This window comes from Ictidomys tridecemlineatus, chromosome 3 (assembly GCF_052094955.1).
Source record: "Ictidomys tridecemlineatus isolate mIctTri1 chromosome 3, mIctTri1.hap1, whole genome shotgun sequence".
NCBI classification, from domain to species: domain Eukaryota; kingdom Metazoa; phylum Chordata; class Mammalia; order Rodentia; family Sciuridae; genus Ictidomys; species Ictidomys tridecemlineatus.
The window spans coordinates 46,331,445-46,340,530 of record NC_135479.1 but is presented as its reverse complement, the minus strand read 5'-3'; the positions used below and the strand labels follow the sequence as shown (position 1 = coordinate 46,340,530).

The following is a 9,086-nucleotide window of genomic DNA, read 5'->3' as shown; positions in this document are numbered from 1 at the left end:
GGCTTGGGTTCAATTCCCAGCCCCACACAAAAAAATTTTTTTAAACTGTCCTGTCTGCAATCAGGTCCAATGAACCAACAATAGGCTTGCCTTAAAGCACTTACAGCAGAGTAAGAGATTATAATAGACATTCTCTGCTCCCTCCCACACGTAATGGATAGGATCAGTCCTACAGGAAGGAGCTTCTCGGCCAAAGTATGGGTCCCCTTTCCTGGAGCACCCACCTTTCTAAGTGTTTCTTCTGTGATGAGAGTAGGAAATCCAAAGACTTCACCAATTGGTCCTCCAGCACCTGGGTTGGCTTGTTTAAGAAGTTTTCCCAGGCTACACCAGCCTTGGGGAATCCTTCTCCATCTGTAATCACCCATCATTTGTTTTCTGTACCCCCCTCACCCAAAAATCTGCTCACTCCAAGACTGTCTGGAGCATCTCTTGTCTTTTGGCTGGAAAGACTTTCAAGCTTACATCAACTTTGCTGCCAAACTCTGCAATTGTCAAGACTTCATTGTACTTTCATTATCAAATGATGAAATCTTGTCTTCTCTATTTGACTTGGGCTTGCTAGAGATGAAGAGCAAGCTTTATTTACACAATCCTCACAAGACCTAGGACATACTAGCTTTGCTGTGGTGAACAGGGGCCCTCTCATGTCCCACCCTAGTTGTGAGCCTCACCCCACTGCCTGTGCCCATCTCAGCCACAATTACAATGATCTGGTGCCTCCTCTTCAGTCCTCTAAGTCAGGGACTTAACATGAAAAAGCTGTCAGCACTCTGAGACTGTCTCTGTCTGGAACAAAGAGTATGATAACAAGCTTGCTTGCCTCCTCTGGTGCAGTGGAACTTTCCTGCACCCTGAAACAGCCAGAGTCTCAGTCCTGGACTATGAGAGGACTTATCCATCTATTTACAACCCAGGTAGAATCAGTGTGAGCTCTCTAGTGTCCTCTGGGAGGCTGGAGCTTCATAATTGTCCCATGCCCCACACATTCCCTCAGGAACAATTTCTTAGAAGGGGGAAAGATAAGGTCCAGTGGCATTGGGCTTCCTCCAATAAAAATACAAATAAATAACAGGTAGAAGTATGTTTCTTGTACTGAACTAAAGGGCCCGTTCCATCCATTAAAAAAGAAAAAAAATATCCTTTGGTCCACAACATTTGAAATTATTTTCTTTAAATGAAGTCAGAAATGTGCTCTGTTAGTATTTCATCGTGTGGAATTCTTGTGGAAAGGGAATAACTACTCAGATAGCAAAAAATATATGAAGTCATTTTCATTATCATTTCAGCATGGATTTTTTTTTATCACAGTGTTTATAAGAAGGTCATCCTAATCATGGCTGGGTATGGGAGGGGACCAAGAGTGAGACACGAGGCTCAGTGGAAATATGCCAAGAGACAGAGAAGCCAAATTCAGGGGTTTTTGTTGGTCAAGTTTGGGACAATGAAGTAACAAAATAAATGATGGAATTAATTATAACCAAAATAATAAAATAAAAGTAAGTATATCATACTGACATAAATAGATTAATGAATGAATGGGCAAATGAATGAATAAATAAATAAGCAAACCAACAAGAAAGAAAAGTTCTTCCTAGGGATAGAATTTCAACTCATAAATTTTGAAGCCAGGATGGGATTAGGGGAAAAAAAAGCAATAATGAGCAAACATCCCAGTAATAGTTGTTGCAGGATATTTATTTATGACAAAGGAAAATTAGTGTCTGCTCAGGACACACTTCTGTGTATACATCATCTGTTTTAAGTGATTAAAGAGTCAACATGCCTATATTAGAACAAATCATGGGGCTTCTGATACGATGCACTGAGAAGAACAAAATATCATTTCTGTGGTATTCCTGGCAAAATGTGCACACCCTGAACCTCAGTATAAGAAAACAGCAGACAAAATCCTTACAAGGCAATTCTGGAGTGATGTCAACAAAATGAGAGTCAGCACTGAATGCCAGTGCCCAGATGTCCCAGTCCTCATTGAAGAGTTCCACTTCCTCCCCACCATTGCCCTTACCTAAGCATGGCACCTGGAGGATTGAGCACTGGAATGGGACTGCAACTTTAAACCCTCACCACCAGAACCCGGAATTCTCCTTCAAAGAAACAGGGACTATTAAGAAAAGGGAAATTGTAAATAAAAATATTGGTTTTTGTAGCTACAGAGTGAAGACAGATTTCTGAGCTGGAAATCAGCTTTTAAGTGTGGTTCATTTGATCCACTGTATTCAAATGTCAAATTAAGCAATTAAACAAAATACTCCATTTTACTCCCTGTCTAGGATAAAGACCTAAGTGACAGTTTTCAGCTGTAAGCATCCTGTTCAGTTGTCAGATAATCATCTTGGAAAAAAATTTTTTTCAAGGTACTTGGATTTCAAAGATTACATTTATGTCCTATGGAATGTAACTGTCTTTATTTGTTAGATTTGTTTTTAAATGACACATGATTGTTGTATATATTTATGGGGGAATGTGTGGTGTTTTGATGCTACCGTACATTTTGTAATGATCAAAACAGCGTCTATGGCATAATCTTTCATCTCAGGTGAAAATGAAAGAAAAATCAAGATAAACACAGCATTTCCAACAACAGTCTTTCTCTAAAGCAGGCAACTAATGCACAGCTCATGCTGCTGCCAGGAATGTGAACTGCACCCTTCTTCTGCACCCTTCCATTGAAGGCATCTGGAATGACAGGTTACATGATGGGGCACATCAAGAGGTTTTTGGACCCTTCTTTTATGGGCATTTTCATTCTGTTAATACGTTCTTCTCTTTATCTTCTTTTGGCCACTAGCCACTCTTCTTCACCTTTCACTAGAAGTTTCAAATTCTCCCAGTCTTCAAATACATGGTCTTTGTTAAATTATTGAGAGGTAAAATATAGATTGTTTAAAGCTATGTCAAGAAAATGCTATTAAGAATAGTTTCAGTATTTTCATTTAATTTTGCAAACATAAGAAATAACCTGGCTGGGTATAGAATGTTGAGTTGTAAGATTTTCTTCTGGCATGGGTATTTTCAGGAGAAATCTCAAGCCACTTTTAACTCCTATTTGTTTTTAAATAATGTGTTATTCTTTGGCATTGACATTTTTCTGGGAAAAAGTCATTCTCATCAATAAAATACAAAAATATCAGTTGTGCATGGTGGCACCTGTAACAATACCAGCAACCTAGAAGTCTGAGGCAGGAGGACAAAAATTTGAGCCCATCCTGACAACTTAGCAAAACCCTCTCTCAACATAAAAAATAAATAAGATAGGAGGCTGTGGCTCTGTGGTAGGGCACCCCAGGCTTTAATCCCCAACACTTTGTAATAGGGACAATGGCAAGAACATGTGTCTTAAGTCACCCTATTTGAGATTAGCTCTACTTTACAATTTACACTTTGCAAAGTTATTTTTTTTGTTTTTACTTTTGCCAAGTGTTGGAAATTGTAAAAACAAAATCACCTTTGAATGAATGATATGCTAATGGTTGGACTCAACTATTGCAGGAAAAAAGATATAAATACTGGTTCCAAGATCACCTCATCAGTAATCTTCCTTTAGTTTTTCAGAGTCTGGGACAGTTGATGGTCTTCAGATAATATCAAAGTATGAGCCAAGGACTTCTAATTCTGTTCTATAGTTATAAATGGAATACTGTTAACATGCAAGGATTAATGTGTCTATCTAAAGAATTCTAGAGATGGCCTATGAGATGAAAGTTAATTGTTATCCCAGGGATATTCTGAAAGAAAATAAAAGAAACACAGCCCCTGGATGACAAAGACCCCATTCAGTAGGTAGCCTTCCTTTACCATCCCACACACCTCCTTTCCTCCCTGTGAAATCCCTTTCAAGTACCTGAGTTCCCTAAGAGGATGTTTGAGGATGACAGCCCCTCCATCTTCACAGGGACGGCCCTTGAATGAACCCAACTTCCTGCACTTCAACTCACATACCCCAAGTTTTGGCTTTTTAGAAGCAAGCAAAAAGACTTAGAGCCTGTAAAAATTTTATACCTACCATGTAGAGTCTGATACAAGATGTGGTAAAATACATACATACATAGAGTAAAATAGGAAGTGAATACTCCATAAGGGTAATGTTATGGTGTTGGTTTAGAGGTGGTAAATGCCAGTTAACTCTGTGCCAAATACCATATTAAAAATTTCTTCCAGTGCTCACTTTGGCAGCAAATATACTAAAATTGGAACAATACAGAGAAGATTAGCATGGCCACTGCACAAGATGTCTTGCAAATTCATGAAGCATTCCATATTTTTTATTTTTAAAATTTTCACTTTATATATATTTTTCTCTCATTTATCTGTTTCCTTTGATTCTCTTTCTCTCTTTTCCTCTGCTAACAGCAAATCTCTATTGTTCTCTTTTTCAATCCTCCTCTAATTTTTTAGTTCTATCTTCTCTCCTCCTCCCACATAATCATCACATCCTATATCATGCGTCTTCTCTCCCAGTCCATCATTTGAAATTATAAACTCTTTTGCAAACTTATTGTTTTATTGTGCAATAACTAATTACATTGTTCCTGTTTATTATGACAATTAATATTGTAAACATCATAACAGAAACTATTTGGTTTAATGCTGTTTATTGTTTGCATTGATTGTTATTATTTGTTTCACCCTAAACTGTTAGTTACTGGAAACCTCAGCGACACTATAAGTCCACAGGATAGAAACTCTATTGCTTCAGATCCATACTGTTAGATGAGTAGATATACAAACAACATGAAAAACCAAGAGAACAAATCATACCCCCCCTCAAAAAAAAAAAACCAATAGAATCCATCAAAACCACAGAGAAAGAAGTGTTAGATAAGGAGTTAAGAATGTACATATTTAAACTGATCCATGAGGTAAAGGACAATGTAAGGAGTGAAAATCAGAGAAAAAAATACAGGAAGCAAAAGATCATTTCAATAAATAGATATTCTGAAAAACAAGCAAGGATAAATTTTCAAAAATGAAGAAATCAATAAACCAAATAAAAAATCAATGGAAAGCATTACCATCATACTAGAACAATTGAAAGACAGAGTTTCAGGTAATGAAGATGAAATTTACAATCCTGAAAATAAAGGTGACATAAAAGATTTTAAGAGATCATAAACAGAAATATGGGATAACATGAAAAGATCATATTTAAGATTTATTGGAATAGAAAAGTGCTCAGAGATAGAAATCAAAGCACAATCTTTTCAATAAAATAATACCAGAAAATTTCCCAAACCTAAATAATAAAATAGAAAATCAAATATAGGAGGCTTACAGGACACCAAATATGCAAAATTATAACAGACCCACACCAAAGCACATTATTATACCTAAATACCTAAATGCAAAATAAGGATAAAGTGTTAAAGGCTGCCAGAGAAAAATGACAGGTCATGCTTAGAGGAAAACTAATCCAGATCTCAGTTGATTTCTCAACCCACAACCCCAAAGCAATCAGGTCTTGGAATAATATATAAAAGCTCTGAAAGACAATAAATGCCAGTCAGGAATCCTATACCCAGAAAAATTAAACTTCAGAAATTATTTTTTTAGATAAGAATACACGATAGTTTTCTTTTTTAAAAAATAAAACATTTTGATCATTTACGAACTGTTTAGAAATATTTTAAATATAATTTTTATGTAGGAATTTTCAAAGTTTTTTAAACCTAAACCCTTAACCTAAAATAAAGACTTATGTAACATTTTAAGTAAAAGGAATAAAAGTTAACCTGGTCTGCTTGAGGCAAGATTTGAGGCCTGGGACCCGTCTACTTACTTGCTTGTTCATGTCATCTGAAGTGTAATACAAAAGAACTTTACCCTGCACTACTGGAAAACCACAGTTCTGAATTAATAGAAACTATTTGTGAATTTTAATCATCCACCATTTTTGTCTTACACACTCCTTGATATATTATGTACTTAGTTAGAGGTTGCCTATAAATCTCACCAAAAATGCACACATGGGCTGGGGATGTGACTCAAGCGGTAGCGCATTCGCCTGGCATACATGTGGCCCAGGGTTAGATCCTCAGCACCACATACAAACAAAGATGTTGTGTCCGCCGAAAACTAAAAAATAAATATTAAAAAATTCCCCCCCCCTTAAAAAAAACACACACATATATTGCTAAATCAGATAGCTAATCTCCTGAATCTTCTGCTCACCTATCTAGAATCCATATATTGTCAATGTCCTCTAATAATTCCTGGTCATTGAGACCAACCAAGAGAATATCAAATTATCATTCTTTGTCCCATTTTGGTTTTTAGCAATAAGCTCATCAACAGGGAAAATAACTGTCCAAGCATGTAAGTCTAGTTAGCTTCTATAAACAAGTTGAATTTTCACATCATCAAAGCTATCTTCAAATATTAGCTCATAATTTCCCATTATGTTTCATATTTTCTTTTTAAGAATTAATTAATTTATTTATTTTTGCATTACAATTCTTAATATACCATTATACCATAATTTATCATCTCTGATTATATATAAGGTATGTTGACACCAAATTCACATCTTCATACATGTATTTTGTATAATGAAGCTTCAGAAATTATAATGAAATAAAAACTGAATGATAAACAAAAGTTAAAAGAATTCTCAAATAGAAAGTCTGTTCTATAAAACATACTCAATAAAAATTTTCATGAAAAGAAAGGAAAAATAAAAGAGAAAAAACCAGCAAAGGAAGAAACTACCCTAGATGATTAGTCAACCAAAGGAGAAACTACTTCAAATTAAAAACCAAAAATAAATCAAAATGACAGGGAATACAAATCATTTCTCAGGCTGGGGTTGTAGCTCAGCAGTAGAGTGCTCACCTAGCACATGCAAGGCTCTGAGTTCAATCCTCAGTGCCACATATAAATAAATAAAATATAGTTATTGTTTCCAACTACAACTAAAAAAATAAATATTTTAAAAATCATTTCTCAATAATAACATTGAATGAAAATGGCCTAAACTCATCAATCAAAGGACATAGACATAGACTGGCAGATCAGATTAAAAATAAGACCCAACAAATGAGATTCACCTCATAGGCAAAGACATCCACAGAATGAAGATAAAAGTATAGGGGAAAAAAACCTGTCATATACATGGATCTCATAATAAGCAGGAGTTTCTATGCACATATCAGATAAAATGTACTTCAAGCCAAAGTTAATCAGCAGGGACAAAGAAGGACATTTCATACTATTTAAGGAAATTATACATCAACAAGACATAAAATCATAAATATTTATGCCCCAAACAATGGAGCACTTATGTACATCAAAAAAAAATTCTTCTCAATTTCAAGAATCAAATAGATCACATTAAATAATACTGGGGTGACTTTAACACAGTTCTTTCACCACTGGATAGATCTTCCAAATAAAAACTAAATAAAAAAGCTATAGAACTAAAAAACTACAATTAATAATTTAGACTTAACAGACATATATAAATATTTCTTCCATCAATGACTGAATATACTTTCTTCTCAGCAGCACATAGATCCTTCTCTAAAATAGACCATGATATTAGGTAACTCTTAGCAAAAAAAGAAGAAGAAGGAGAGATAACACCTTGCATTCTGTCATATTATAATGGAAATAAATTAGAAATAAACAATAAAATAAAGAATAGAAGCTACTCTAATATCTAGAGACTACATGATATGCTATTGAATGATCAATGGATAGCACAGGAAATCAGGGATGAAATAAAAAAATAAGCAATACAACATATCAAAATCTCTAGGACATTATAAAGGCAGTTCTAAGAGGAGAGTTCATCACATTGAGCTCATTCATTAAAAGAATAGTAAGTCACCAAATAAATAACCTAACATTATATCTCAAAGCCCTAGAAAAAGAACAAATCAACACCAAAAGCATACAATACAGGAAATAATTAAAATCAGAGCTGAAATCAATGAAAATGAAATAAATAAAATTTAAAAATCAACAAAACAAAACAAAAAATAAAATTGATAAACCCTTAGCCAAGCTAATGAAGAAAAGGAGAAAATTCAAATTACTAAAATTTGTAATTAAAAGGAAATGTCACAATGGGCACTATTGAAATACAAATGATAATCAGAAACTAATTTGAAGTTTTACACTCTAATAAAAGAGAAAATCTTTAAGACATCAACAAATTTCTAGAGATACATGACCTACCCAAATTGAAGCAGGAGGATTGTAAAATTTTAAAAGATCAATTTCAAGCAATGATATTAAAGATGCCATCAAAAACCTACTAACAAATAAAAGCCCAAGAGAAGATAGATTCTCAGCCATGGTTACCAGACATTCAAAGAAGAACTAATACTAACCCTCCTTAAAATATTCCTTGAAATAGAAAAGGAAAAACCCTTCCAAACTCGTTCTTAATACCAAAACCAGACAAAGACATAATAAGAAATTAAAACTTCAGACCAATATCCCCAATGAACATAGATGCAAAAATTCTTAATAAAATACTGGCAAATTGCATTCAAAACATTTTAAAAAGATAGTGTAGTCCCATGATCAAGTGGGATTCATCCCAGGGATGTAATGTTGGTTCAGCATACAGAAATCAATAGACATAATTCTTCACATCAATAGACTCAAAGACAAGAATCACATGATTATCTCAATAGACACAGAAAATGCATTGGACAAAATAGAGTATCCATTCATGTTCAAAACACTAGAAAAACTTAGGATAGTATGAACACACCACAACATTACAAAAGCCATATATGTTAAACCCAAAGCCAACATCATCCTAAATGAAGAAAGCATTCCCTCTAAAAACTGAAGCAAGACAAGAATGCCCACATTCGCCACTTCTATTCAACATAGTCCTTGAAACTCTAACCAGAGCAATTAGAGAAAAGAAAGAAATTAAGGGGATACAAAATAGGAAAAGAAGAACTCCAACTATCCGTATTTGCTGACAACATGATTCTACATTTAGAAACCCCCCCAAAAAAACTGCACCAGAAAATTTCTAGAACGCATAAATGAATTCAGCAAAGTAGCAGGATATAAAATTCACCCTAATATATCAATTGCATGCC

General features: G+C 34.5%; 1 non-coding gene across 1 annotated transcript; it reads left to right on the top strand.

Moving 5' to 3' along the window:
* Positions 1 to 4,181: 4,181 nt before the first annotated feature.
* LOC120884556 (U6 spliceosomal RNA) lies at positions 4,182 to 4,287 on the top strand. The gene has a single exon (XR_005726991.1). It is a non-coding gene; the product is annotated as a U6 spliceosomal RNA (small nuclear RNA).
* The last annotated feature ends 4,799 nt before the right edge of the window (positions 4,288 to 9,086 follow it).